The sequence below is a fragment of the Takifugu flavidus genome, chromosome 1 (assembly GCF_003711565.1).
Source record: "Takifugu flavidus isolate HTHZ2018 chromosome 1, ASM371156v2, whole genome shotgun sequence".
NCBI lineage: Eukaryota > Metazoa > Chordata > Actinopteri > Tetraodontiformes > Tetraodontidae > Takifugu > Takifugu flavidus.
The window spans coordinates 28,815,526-28,830,525 of record NC_079520.1 but is presented as its reverse complement, the minus strand read 5'-3'; the positions used below and the strand labels follow the sequence as shown (position 1 = coordinate 28,830,525).

The 15,000-nt window shown below is 48.5% G+C and overlaps 1 pseudogene; it reads left to right on the top strand.

Moving 5' to 3' along the window:
• Nucleotides 1-14,011, top strand: part of LOC130534549 (transcription factor COE3-like) — a 14,697-nt pseudogene extending 686 nt beyond the window's left edge.
• Nucleotides 14,012-15,000: the final 989 nt, after the last annotated feature.

Sequence of the window (15,000 nt, the reverse complement as noted above, 5' to 3'; positions counted from 1 at the left end):
CTATGGCCATGAGCTTTGGGTCATGACCGAAAGAACAAGATCACGGGTACAAGCGGCTGAAATGAGCTTCTCCGTAGGGTGGCTGGGCCCTCCCCTAGAGAGGGGGAGGAGCTCTGCCATCCTGGAGGAGCTCGGAGTAGAGCCGCTGCTCCTCCGCGTTGAGAGGAGCCAGATGAGGTGGCTTGGGCACCGAGTCAGGATGCCCCCTGGGCCCCTCCCTGGTGAGGTGTTCAGGGTGTGTCCCTCTGGTAGGAGACCCCCGGGGAGACGCCTGGGGACCCCCCGGATGAGCTGGAGGAGGTAGCTGGGGAGGGGGAAGCCTGGGCCCCTCTGCTTAGGCTGCTGCCCCCCCGACCCCGACCCCGGATAAGTGGTGGAGGCATCAAAAAGGGATGTCACTCAACTGACAGGAAGTTTAACCTTTTGAATATTTAGAGGAAGGAGAACAAGCATGGTGAAGGATGTGCAGGTGCAGTCGCCATGGAAACATGGACACAGTGACAGGACCAGGAACAGCATGGGTACCTGCTGCTTTAGCATCACTCCCTGTCGGTTGTCATTTCCAGGTGGTGGTTTCAACCACCGTCAACGTGGACGGCCACGTCCTCGTCGTCTCCGACAACATGTTTGTGCACAACAACTCCAAGCACGGCCGCCGGGCCCGGAGGCTGGACCCTTCTGAAGGTGAGCGACCCGTCAGCCGTGAAGACCCGAGTCTATGAGCAGGAGCAGGAGAGCCAGGACCTGGACCAAAAAGGTCCACAACAGACATAACGGATGTGAGGGAGTGAGAGCGGAGGTTTTCTGTTGTTCAGCCTCTTTACTTGCCTTCCTAAGAAGGAAGCTGGTGACCAAAATACCCCCCCCACCCTGACCCTGACCCTGACCCTGACCCTTCCAACCATTTCTACCAGTTTATTGTTTTCCAATGACAAAAAGGCAGCAGCTAACTGCAGCTATCAGTCTGCTAACAACCCCTTGACAACCCACTAACAGCAGCCAACAGCAGCTAACAACCTGCTAACAACCTGCTAATAACTGCTAACAGCAGCTAACAGCAGCTTTACAGGACAGCTCTGCCTCCTTTCATCACCAGCCGACTGTGACACACCTGCAACAACCGTGTGTGTCAGCCATGACTTGCCGACCGTGACCCCTAGCGTGACCTTTGACTCCTCTGTAGTCACCCACCTCTGTCAGCTGTGGTGTGTGATGTGTTGTCATGTCATAAAGAATGAATTTTAAATACACTCAAAACGGGATTTATTGGGGTCAAGGCTTTCTTCTATTTTGGCTTAGCACGTGCACACACACATAGACACACACACATAGACACACACACACACATAGATACACACACACACACACATAGATACACACACACACACACACACACATAGATACACACTCACACTACATCAAAGGGTAATGAGTTCTCTCCCTCTTCTTTCAAGTGAGTCTTCAGCTTAATTATAAAGTGAAATGAAAGCTGTGAGTGTGTGTGTGTGTGCGTGTGTGTGTGTGCGCGCGCGCGCGCGTGTGTGTGTGTGTGTGTGTGTGTGTGTGCAGTCTAGAATACCTGTTTCAACAGCTAAGTGAGGACATTTTCTCTCAACTTCAGAAGTCGGTTTAGTTTAAAGCTAGTTTTGAGAGTTAAAAATTGTCTCTGATCATGTGATGTCCCGTCTCTGTCCCATCTCTGTCCCGTCTCTGTCCCGTCTCTGACCCGTCTCTGACCCGTCTTTACCCCCTCTCTGCCCCCTCTCTGCCCCGTCTCTCTGCACCGTCTCTGTCCCGTCTCTGTCCGTGTCTCCTGTCCGTGTCTCCTGTCCCGTCTCTGCCCCGTCTCCGACCCCTCTCTGCCCCGTCTCTGTCCCGTCTCTGTCCCGTCTCTGACCGTCTCTGCCCCGTCTCCGACCCCTCTCTGCCCCGTCTCTGACCCCTCTCTGCCCCGTCTCTGCCCCGTCTCTGACCCGTCTCTGCCCCGTCTCTGCCCCGTCTCTGTCCCGTCTCTGTCCCGTCTCTGACCCGTCTCTGCCCCGTCTCCGACCCGTCTCTGCCCCGTCTCCGACCCGTCTCTGCCCCGTCTCTGCCCCGTCTCTGTCCCGTCTCTGTCCCGTCTCTGACCCGTCTCTGTCCCGTCTCTGTCCCGTCTCTGTCCGTCTCTGTCCCGTCTCTGTCCCGTCTCTTGCCCCGTCTCTGTCCGTCTCTGTCCCGTCTCTGTCCCGTCTCTGTCCGTCTCTGTCCCGTCTCTGTCCCGTCTCTGCCCCGTCTCTGTCCCGTCTCTGTCCCGTCTCTGTCCGTCTCTGTCCGTCTCTGCCCCGTCTCTGACCCGTCTCTGACCCCTCTCTGCCCCGTCTCTGTCCCCTCTCTGCCCCGTCTCTGTCCCGTCTCTGTCCGTGTCTCTGTCCCGTCTCTGTCCGTGTCTCTGTCCCGTCTCTGACCCCTCTCTGCCCCGTCTCTGTCCCGTCTCTGTCCGTGTCTCTGTCCCGTCTCTGACCCGTCTCTGCCCCCTCTCTGTCCCGTCTCTGTCCGTCTCTGTCCGTCTCTGACCCGTCTCTGTCCCGTCTCTGTCCCCTCTCTGCCCCGTCTCTGTCCCGTCTCTGACCCGTCTCTGTCCCGTCTCTGTCCGTGTCTCTGTCCGTGTCTCTGTCCGTGTCTCTGTCCCGTCTCTGTCCCGTCTCTGTCCGTGTCTCTGACCCCTCTCTGCCCCGTCTCTGTCCCGTCTCTGACCCGTCTCTGTCCCGTCTCTGTCCCATCTCTGTCCCATCTCTGTCCCGTCTCTGTCCGTCTCTGCCCCGTCTCTGTCCCATCTCTGCCCCGTCTCTCTCCCATCTCTGACCCGTCTCTGTCCCGTCTCTGTCCGTCTCTGTCCCGTCTCTGTCCGTCTCTGCCCCGTTCTCTGTCCCATCTCTGCCCCGTCTCTGTCCATCTCTGCCCCGTCTCTGTCCATCTCTGTCCCTTCTCTGACCCATCTCTGCCCCGTCTCTGTCCCGTCTCTGACCCGTCTCTGACCCGTCTCTGTCCCGTCTCTGACCCCTCTCTGCCCCGTCCTTGTCGTCTTGACCCGTCTCTGACCCGTCTCTGTCCCGTCTCTGACCCCTCTCTGTCCCGTCTCTGTCCCGTCTCTGTCTCCGTCTCCTGTCCAGCAGCCACTCCCTGTATCAAGGCCATCAGTCCCAGTGAGGGCTGGACCACCGGCGGCGCCACCGTCATCCTCATTGGGGACAACTTCTTTGACGGGTTACAGGTGGTTTTTGGCACCATGCTGGTGTGGAGCGAGGTAACGCATGGATCAGAGGTACCGCTGGGATTGGTCGATAAGCCGTCATGTGACCGTGTCCTCGCTCTGTCTCCAGCTGATCACCCCGCACGCCATCGGGTCCAGACTCCGCCCCGTCACATTCCCGGGGTGGTGGAAGTCACGCTGTCCTACAAATCCAAGCAGTTTTGTAAAGGAGCCCCGGGTCGCTTCGTTTACACAGGTAACCCCGTCACGCTCTCACACCGTTTCCATGGTAACGTTCAACAAAATGAGCTGGGAAAGGGTCTCCTGGTCCCCCGCTGTTACCACGGTGACACACAATTATTGATTAGATGGTTAAACAATGACAGACAGTTATCAACCAGATGGAGAGCACAGGTGAATCACAGCAGCTGATCATGTGACCAGGGACCAATGAGGAGGGAGATCAGAGGAAGACTAGAAATGTTGGAGATGTGTGGTCACATGCCACTCATCCGTCCGTCTGTCCTCCATCATCCATCCATCCATCCATCCATCATCCATCCATCCATCATCCATCATCCATCCATCATCCATCCATCCATCCGTCTGTCATCCATCCATCATCCATCCACCATCCATCCATCCGTCTGTCATCCATCCATCATCCATCCATTCATCATCCGTCCGTCTGTCCTCCATCATCCATCCATCCATCATCCATCATCCATCCATCCATCATCCATCCATCCATCATCACATCCATCCGTCTGTCATCCATCCATCATCCATCCATCCATCCATCCATCCGTCTGTCATCCATCCATCATCCATCCATCCATCATCCGTCCGTCTGTCCTCCATCATCCATCCATCCACTCATCCGTCCGTCTGTCCTCCATCATCCATCATCCACTCATCCGTCCGTCTGTCCTCCATCATCCATCCATCCATCATCATCATCCATCATCCATTAATCATCCATCCATCATCCATTAATCATCCATCCATCCATCCATCCATCCATCCATCATCCATCCATCCATCCATCCATCCACCCATCAACCATCCATCCATCATCCATCCATCCATCCATCCATCATCCGTCCGTCTGTCCTCCATCATCCATCATCATCCATCCATCCATCCATCCAGCATCCAGCCATCATCCATCATCCAATCATCCATCCATCCATCCATTATCCATCATCCATCATCCATCCATCATCCATCATCCATCATCCATCCATCATCCATCCATCCATCCATCCATCCATCCATCCATCCATCATCCATCATCCATCACTGATTTCTCCTCCTCAGCTTTAAATGAGCCAACTATCGACTACGGTTTCCAGAGGTTACAGAAGGTCATTCCTCGTCACCCAGGAGACCCCGAGAGGCTTCCAAAGGTAACAACACACACACACACACACACACACTCACACACACACACACACACCTGTGAGTGAGCGAGTGAGCGAGTGAGTAGTGAGTGGTAAGAAAGAAGATTGGTGGTTCTCTCTCTCTCTCTCTCTCTCTCACACACACACACACACACACACACTCTCACACACACAACTTAAAACTGAGGGACAAAATGAAGAGAAAGAAACAATTCAGGAAGAGAAAATGAAAGGAAAGAATGGATCACAAATGAGGAGACAGGAAGCCAAAAGCAGGTTAGAAATAAAGTGTGTGAAGAGGATGTTCTGTCCATCCGTAGCCGCGAATGCTAACACTGTAAAATTTACACAAACTTTACAAGAACTGCTGCAGATTCTTAAACGTAAAGAAAAGGACAGAATGAGAGAACGTGAGAAGATAGAAGGAAAACTGCAGGGAAACAAATGGAATGAAAGGAGAGTTTAGATGGAGAGAAGAGATGAAATGATGGAGGAAGAAGAGAGGAGTGATGCTGGACTGAGGGGCCGGGGTTAATTGAAAAGGAAGTTTGTAATGAAAAGTAGCAGATTAACTGAGAGTGTGTTTAATTAAGATAAAGACTCAATGAAGCATTGTTCTGCTCACACACACACGCACGCACACTCTCTCACGCACACACACTCTCTCTCACACACACACACAAGGCACACACTCACACACTGACACGCATGCACACACACACACACTCTGTCACACACACATAGAAAAATTGAGAGAAAGTAACACTCAAAGCTTGACATCCACTGTGTTTACATGTGTGTGTCTGTTTGCCTGTGTATTCATGTGTGTGTGTGTGTGTGTTTGTGTGTGTTCTGTGAAGTGAAGTGAAACTGAGCTCTGATTAGAATAAACACTGTTCAATACTACAATCCCCATCAGGTCAACACACACACACACACACACACACACACACACACACACACACTCCCTTTCATTTGTGTTTTCATGGTTGACACATTAAAGGTTCGGGTCGGCTGGAAATAACATTTTTTAAGGAAAAGTTGTAGTTTTGTTTGAATGGATAGTAAAGTGTTGATGTTCTGTGTGTGTGTGTGTGTGTGTGTGTGTGTGTGTGTGTGTGTGTGTGTGTGTGTGCGTGTGTGTGTGTGGGTGTGTGTGCGCGCGGGTGGGTGTAGCTAACCCTAACTCTGCAGGAGGGGAAACACCTGAATAATGAATGTGGGTCTCCTCCTCCTCCTCTTCCTCCTCCTCATCCCCCTCCTCCTCTTCCTCTTCCTCCTCATCCCCCCTCCTCCTCCTCTTTCTCCTCCTCATCCCCCCTCCTCTTCCTCCTCCTCCTCCTCTTCCTCCTCCTCCCCCCTCCTTCTCCTCCCTCCCCCTCTCCTCCTCCTCCTCATCCCCCCTCCTCCTCCTCCTCCTCACCCCCTCCTCCTCCTCCTCCTCTTCCTCCTCCTCATCCCCCCTCTTTCTCCTCCCCTCCTCCTCCTCCTCTCCTCCTCCTCTTCCTCCTCATCCCCCCTCCTCCTCTTCCTCCTCCTCACCCCCTCCTCTTCCTCCTCCTTATCTCCCTCCTCCTCCTCCTCCTCCTCCTCCTCTTCCTCCTCATCCCCCCTCCTCCTCCTCTTCCTCCTCCTCACCCCCTCCTCTTCCTCCTCCTTATCTCCCCCTCCTCCCCCTCCTCCCCCCTCCTCCTCTTCCTCCTCCCCCTCCTCCTCCTCTTCCTCCTCCTCATCCCCCTCCTCCTCTTCCTCACCCCCTCTCCTCCTCCTCCTCCTCCCCTCCCTTCAGGAGGTGCTGCTGAAGAGGGCTGCTGACTTGGTGGAGGCGCTCTACGGGATGCCTCATAACAATCAGGTACATTGGCTCCGCCCCTTCCTGTCCCCGATCTTGCTCTTATCATATGACATCATGACATTATCAACTTTGTCTCTCCTGATTGGTGACATCACTAACAATGTTTCACTGACTCTAACATGAAAACGCTAAAGAGTTTAGCTTCTGAGCAAAGATGGGGATGTTTGTTTTCCCATGATGCTCAGCAAAAAGGACATTCTTCCCATGGTTTATGACACAGAACCTCCTGAAACACTTCATTTTCTCTCCATCCTCCCCGACACACTTGACGAGACATGAGTTAATACCCCCTCACACACGCACACACACCCACGCACACACACACACACACACACACACACACACACACACACACACACACACACACACACACACACAGACTCAGAGAATCTGTACAAGTAAGGTCATAACCTTGAACAGATGGATGCAAATCCAGCTATAGTCATAACACCATCTTCTATGTGTGTGTGGCTGTCTGTGTGCATGAGTGTGCACGGATGCTGTTGTTAACAGCTTGGGTTTGGGTTATAGTAAGAGTTAGGGTTAGGGTTAGAGTTAGGGTTAGGGTTAGAGTTAGGGTTAGGATTAGGGTTAGGGTAAGGGTTAGGGTTAGGGTTAGAGTTAGGTTAGGATTAGGGTTAGGGTTAGGGTTAGAGTTAGAGTTAGAGTTAGAGTTAGGGTTAGGGTTAGGGTTAGGGTTAGAGTTAGAGTTAGAGTTAGGGTTAGAGTTAGAGTTAGGGTTAGGGTTAGGGTTAGGGTGGAGTTAGGGTTAGGGTTAGAGTAGAGTTAGAGTTAGAGTTAGAGTTAGAGTTAGAGTTAGGGTTAGGGTTAGAGTTAGAGTTAGAGTTAGGGTAGAGTTAGAGTTAGAGTTCGGTTAGGGTTAGGGTGGAGTTAGGGTTAGGGTAGAGTTAGAGTTAGAGGTTAGAGTTAGATAGGGTTAGGGTTAGAGTTAGAGTTAGAGATAGGGTTAGCGTTAGAGTTAGGGTTAGGGTTAGGGTTAGGGTTAGGGTTGGGTTAGGGTTAGGGTTAGAGTTAGAGTTAGAGTTAGAGTTAGAGTTAGAGTAACAGTTTGGATTTAGAGTTAGGCCTTATGTTTAGAGTTTACAGTTAGGGTTAGGGTTCAGGTTTCGAGTTTTGAGTTTAGGTTTAGGGTTAACCTAGCCCTAGCCCTAACCCTTAAACCACTCATCATATTTGCAGGAGATCATTCTAAAGCGAGCCGCCGACATTGCTGAAGCTCTCTACAGTGTTCCCCGGAACCACAACCAGATCCCATCACTTGGAAATGCCACCTCCCATAGCATGATGGGAGTTAACTCCTTTAGTGGACAGCTGTCTGTCAACGTCTCTGACACAACTCAAGGTATGGAAACACCAGCTATTCATGGCTAGTTGTCAGAGAAGAAGACAGACCAGGCTGAGACCCAGGACCAACTGGATTTCACTAGTCAAAACCAGCAGTTAATTTTGCCCTATTACCAGCATGACAGGTAGTCCATGGAGTCTTCAACTGTTTTTCAGTTGGTTACAGCCGTAACACCAGCAGTACATCCCCGAGGGGGTATGCTCCAAGCTCCACCCCTCAACAGAATAACTATGGTAACACCATCAGCAACAGCATGAATGGCTATGGGAACACTGGGATGTCAAACCTTGGAGTGGCAACATCTCCCAGTTTCCTCAATGGTTCTTCTACCAACTCTCCTTATGGAAGTAAGTATGGAGGTACAGGGGACTTCAAATAGGTCTCAGGCTCTAAATCAGGGGTGGGCTTTAAGGGCCGGATCCAAGCCAGACCTTCTGTCCTACAGGTAAACACTCTCACCTGGGGCTCCATTTACCTGGGTGAAAGCGGTTCCTGCCTGGTAGGATGTAAATAACGGCTTGAATTAAACCCTCGAGGACTGGATTTGACCTCCTCTGATGGACAAGTCCAATCCAGGAAGGCTGGATACCAGCCAGGTTTTGCATCCTACCAGGGAGAAACCGCTTTCACCAGGTAAATGAAGCCCCAGGTGAAGGTGTTTACCTGTAGGACAGAAGGTCTGGCTTGGATCCCGCCCTCCAGGACTGGATTTGCCCACCCCTGCTCTAAATGGACAGTATTAGTGTCTAATGTACTCACAGTTGCTATGATGTCCAACACAATTCAGTTTCCCATTTCTTACTCGGTGAAATGGTTTTGGTTTGTGTTCTAGTTGTCCCATCGAGTCCAACTATGGCGGTGTCCAACTGTAACTCCTCCCACGGAGTCTTCTCCTTCTCAGCAGCTGTCAAACAGAAGAGCGCCTTCGCTCCCGTTGTCAGACCAACAGCATCACCTCCTCCTCCCCCCAACTGCTCCAACTCCAGTGGACTGCAAGGTGCCTCCCCCCTCCCACACACACACACACACACACACACACACACACACACACACACAATGGTTCTTCTATCTTAATCAGGCGTGATTCCATCCCAACCACCCCATGTAAACCCTGACTTTAACCCTTGCCCCCAACCCCTGACCTTAATCAAGACTCAACCTGACCCTTCCAACCAAGTCTGAGCCCCCAAACACACATTTCAAGTGATAAGGCCCATACAAACTGTCATTACTCCCCAAAAATGTGCTTATATTGATAGAGAAATGCTCAATCTGATCCTCACTATGTAGCCTGTGCAGGAACACACTCACACAGACGACTTTCAGTCTCAGACAGTGGAGAAAAGCTTAAATATTTAACACACAACAAACCTCCCTGTCAGAAACACTCATATCGTAAAAAGGGTGTGTGTGTGTGTGTGTGGTGTGTGTGTGTGGTGTGTGTGTGTGTGTGTGTGTGTGCATGAACATGTATCAGTGGGTTGTAGTGAATAAAACATGGTTAGATCTGTCACTCTCAATCCAGTACAAACAGTTCGTCTTATACTCTGAGTGCGCGCGCGTGTGTGTGTGTGTGTGTGTGTGTGTGTGTGTGTGTGTGTATGTCCATGTGCTTCAGTAGCATTTGAATACTTGCAGTTGTAAGTGACTAACCCTGATCTAACAGCTATACTCATAAAACACTCTTGACATAAATTAAACTATAGAATAATAGAATTCTTCTTTTATTCTTTGTCAGCTTTTCTGGATTTTATCTTCTCAGTATGAATAAATTCTGGTGTCAATACTTGAATACATGATTAAGATTTATCAGAGATACAGCAGAAACAGAACTATTCTCGTAGGAGACCTTTAGCAGCTTGTCTCTTAACGGCGTAACGGGAAAACTCTGCCTATTGTCCATAAAAACCCTGAGAAACATTCCCAAACTGGTGTCAACCATGGATTTATTAGGACAAGTGGATCAAGGACGCACCCCAAGGTTGCAGCATAATCCCTGCTGGCCAAACACGGGTACTGCAAAGATGGCATCACACGCTTCCATCTGGCCCCAAAAGACGTTTTCTTAGGCTAACGTGGTTAAAGAGACGTGTAGAACACAGCCAACAAATGGTTTGTTGCTAATTAAAACTACTAATAAGGAATTTTAATTACCCTTATTTCAATTATCATGTTGCCATCTTCAATTAATGATTCTAAGCTGAATTCTGGCGTATCGTTGTCCACATTGTGAACGAGCATCAGAGCAACAGGCCTGAGCCTGGCTGCACGTTCACCACAATCCAGTAGTGGACCGAGGCTCCTGACGATGTTATTACAAATACTTATTACACGTTAAATAAGTCATTTGTCTTAGCTAACTAGCATTTTATTTAGCCTGCTAGTACAATTATAATATACATATTATTTACAACTAAGTTAGTTGTGTTTTCACATGCCAAAACAGAGAAACCTTTTACTACTTTCACTTCGATCAACGCACGAGTGGGCGACACCAAAGGCCCTTTTGGCTTATTGTGCAAATCTTGCTGCTAGGAGAATAATTACGTTAATTGTTAATAAAAACGTTAATTGTTCACAACAAACCAGCTAGCTAGAAGTGGAATTCCCTTTAATATATCTTGTAGCATCCGTTCAATTCGATGGAAACATTATATTAGTCAGTTTGACTGCAAGTTAATTTTGCGCGATTATTAACATCTTTCCAAGATCAACGTCAGGACTAGTCAGGCTTGAGTAATAGGGTTAGGGTTGCTCAATAGGATTGGTTTGAGATTAGGCTTAGGCTCAATAGGGTTAGAGTTAGGGTTAGGCTCAGTCGGGTTAGTGTTAGGGTTAGGCTCAATAGGGTTAGGCTTAGGGTTAGGCTCAATAGGGTTAGAGTTAGGGTCAGGCTTAATAGGGTTAGGCTTAGGGTTAGGCTCAATAGGGTTAGAGTTAGGGTTAGGCTTAATAGGGTTAGGCTTAGGGTTAGGCTCAATAGGGTTAGAGTTAGGCTTAATAGAGTTAGGGTTAGGCTCAATAGGCTTAGGGTTAGGCTCAATAGGGTTAGAGTTAGGGTTAGGCTTAATAGGGTTAGGTTTAGGGTTAGGCTCAATAGGGTTAGAGTTAGGGTTAGGCTTAATAGGGTTAGGCTTAGGGTTAGGCTCAATAGGGTTAGAGTTAGGGTCAGGCTTAATAGGGTTAGGCTTAGGGTTAGGCTCAATAGGTTAGAGTTAGGGTTAGGCTTAATAGGGTTAGGGTTAGGCTCAATAGAGTTAGGGTTAGGACTAGGGATAGGGTTCGCGTTTCTCAATAGGGTTAGGGATAAGATTAGGGTTAGGCTCAACAGGGTTAGAGTTAGGGTTAGGCTCAATAGGGTTGGGGTTAAGGTTAGGCTCAATAGAATTAGGGTTAGGGTTAGGCTCAATAGGGTTGGGGTTAAGGTTAGGCTCAATAGAATTAGGGTTAGGGTTAGGCTCAATAAAGTTGGGGCTAGGGGTTAGGGTTAGGCTCATCTTTAGGTCCTTTATTTGTCCTACATGGGGAAATTTACAGCAAGAGCATGCAGAGAAAAATAAAATAAAATAAAATTGGGATAGAATAGAGATTTTACAGAGAGGATGTATACAGTGATCCCTCGCTATATCGCGTTTCATCTTTCGCGGCTTCGCTGCTTCGCGGATTTTTTTTGCGAGTCGTTCATTGCAGTTCTCAAATATAATCGAAGGTGGCATATCCGTTTATAAAAATCTTCTTGCTCAGAAAAAGAAAGAGCGCCAACAACTACCCATAACAATGTTCTTCTCTGGGAGAAAGACTCCTGCGCCTTCAGTAGCAACAGACGCTACAGCGGCGCGGAGTCAGGACGAAGAGGCACAGCTGGGACTGAAATACGCGAGTGACAATGTTTCCAACCTTGTATTACTATATTAAAATTATTGTTTTAAACAAAGTTTGGTCTTTAAAACAGGTTTTGATGTTTGGTTTCATTCTACTGTTCAGTATTGCATTGTAAAATAATTAAAAAAAATAAAGTTGCTACTTCGCGGATTTCACTTTTCGCGTGTTACTTTTGGAACGTAACTCCCGCGATAAACGAGGGATCACTGTATATAAAAATCCAGATAAATGGATACTTAGACCCTGTATACCTCTAGATAGTACAGAGGGTAAATATAATACACATATCAGAATATACAGTATAATATTCAGTCTGTGCTATCGAAAAGAATCTGCGATGGCCGGGAATCTAAACCAGGTCAACTGCTTGGAAGGTAGCTATGCTTACCACTATACCACCATCACTACCAGGGGTTAGTTTTAGGGTATCTCAACAGGGTTAGGGTTAGAGTTAGGGTTAGGCTTAATAGGGTTGGGTTAGGCTCAATAGGGTGGGGTTAGGGTTAGGCTCAACAGGGTTAGAGTTAGGGTTAGGCTTAATAAGGTTAGGGTTAGGGTTTCTTAATAGGGTTAGAGTTGGGATTATGGTTATGCTCAATAGGGTTAGAGTCAGGGTTAGGCTCAATCGGGTTAGGGTTGCGGTTAGGCTCACTTGGGGTCATGAATGCGCAGGTACGACCAGTGAAACTGTTAAGTAAGGCTGAGAGAACTCTAGCAGTAGTTCAGCACCCTTTTTGGAAACAATACTACACAATCTTGGCAACAATTGGAGCGACGGATCATGCGCAGTCATTTTTTCTTGCTTCATTCACTGCTGAGGAACTTCTATAATAAAGAGTGAAGGCTCCGCCCCCAACAAGGGATCAGCTCTCTGAACAGATCCATTGTATGGATCTACTGACGTACCAAACTACAACAGTGTTCCAACCAATCAGAGGGCAGGGGTGGGGTCTGAAGCTGCTGAACGGGAGGGGACAGACAAATGTCCTGATCATGCTCAGAATCACTAGTACGACCTTTAATGTGGGAACTAAACTGTTAGAATAATAAGTAGTCAACACAAGTATTGTGTATCATTTACCTGCTTCATCACACCCCTTATTTTCATCTGACCACGCATACGCTTGTGGGCGGAGTTATTCATTTAATTCTTTCTTGTCTGTCTCCCACAGCCATGTCTGGCCTTGTTGTTCCTCCGATGTAAAGCAACTTCATTTCTTATATCCTACCCCTCCTCCTCTGCCAGGACCACCAATCAGGAAGCAGGATCTAAGATGGCAGCTGACCAATGAGACAAAGTATTCACGAGTCTGCATCTTACTGTAGCATCTTCTCCTCTGATGTTCTCTCTGTGTTTGGGGTGTGGTCTGTTGATGTAAAAAATCTGATGTCACTCCTACTTATGACCTCACTTCCTCTTCTCAATGACTCAATGATGTAATTTAAATAACAGTGTGGAAAGATGTCCAAGGATGACGTCCTCACGTCCTGTTAGTGATTTCAAACCTTCTGGTAGATGCTTACTGTTAGCAGGTGTGAAGGGGAGGTGGTCCAGGTCAACCCTGAGGCATCCTCCCCAGAGGCAGCAACAACTTCAGGTTTCCTTCATCCTCCCACCTGTCAGTCAAAAGCGAACCACTGAAGCACTTAAACGATGATATAAAAAAGAAATAAGTGTTGTATTAGCTCCACCTCTTCTCTGTGTAGCCCCGCCCACACCTGTCTTTTATCTTCGCTTGCACTGTACAACCAAATCCTGCATCCTGATAGGCTACTGTGACTGTCTGTCAAACGTAGACCACACCTCTTCTGTTGGAGCCGTGCCGCCACATTGACTGCTTTGGCGTTGTCGTGGTCGTTTCCGCCGTGGTCGATCCCGCCGTGGTCGATCCCGCCGTGGTCGATCCTGCCGTGGTCACCGAGCTCACAGGGAAACAGATTTTCTATCATACAGATTTGCAAAGTCGTATTTATACTCTGGATGGTTTTGTAAAGTTTCTGTGGAGTCTTTGTCGTCTTTTTGATGTAATTGTGCTGTTGCCACAGTGACACGTGAACCCTGGTTTTGTAGATTTCACACATTTCCTGTGCTGTCCATCACCGCCGTGGCGTCCAATCAGACGCAGCCATTTCATTCTGAATCTGCCGAAACAATAAAACGTGCTGATGGACTCGCTGCTGTGTCGCCATCAACCTTCATCAGAGTGTACGCACGCTGGTCATGTGACCTGAGCTCTGAATTATATTCGTGATTAAACACGTTTTTACCTGCTGAACACACAAAACCCTCGATGGACTTTATTAAACGTCTCAGCGAACACAAAAGCACAAACAGGATTTGATTAAGATAAAGTGTTGATAAGCTGGAAGCTCATTAATAATTTCAGAGGTGTCTGCACACACACACACACAGGCACACATACTCACACACACAGGCACACACACACAGACACACACACACAGGCACATACTCACACACACACACACACACAGGCACACACACTCACACACACAGGCACACATACTCACACACACAGGCACACACACACACAGGCACACATACTCACACACACAGGCACACACACACAGGCACACACACACAGGCACATACTCACACACATACACACACACAGGCACACACACACACACACATACACACACAACATACATGGCACACACTCTCGATAAACTCACACCGATAGACAAACTCCACACACACACATTCGGGCCCTACAGACAATTAATAATTGATGACCAAGTGTTGTGATGCTTTTAATAAAACAACTCGGTGTGTGTCTGTGTGTGTCTGTGTGTGTTTGTGTGATTCTATAATGTCTAGATTCATAATTGATGACAACTGCTATTTTATTTAACAAATGAACACACATACTGACCCACAAACCTGTTTTTGTAAGTCACACTGGGTGGAGAGAAAAGAAGAAGGGATGTTAAAATGTGATAAAGGGAGAGAAAAATAGAAAAAGAAAGAGAGAAAGAAGTCAGGTGTGTTCAGTCGGCTGCCCAGAATCACTAATGTGTGTGTGTGTGTGTTTGAGTGTGTGAGAGTGTGTGTGTGTAACCACATGTAACACAGTCCATCCGTGTTTCACACTCAGGTTTGACCTCGTTAAGCCTCGTTAGTGATCTCTGATCAGGTTTGTTTGCAGGTAATTAGTTTGTTTGTCCTGCTCCAGTCTAATCAACAAACGGCTCCTCTGGGGATCCACCCACATGGTCACACACACCGGTTGTCACGGCAACAGTG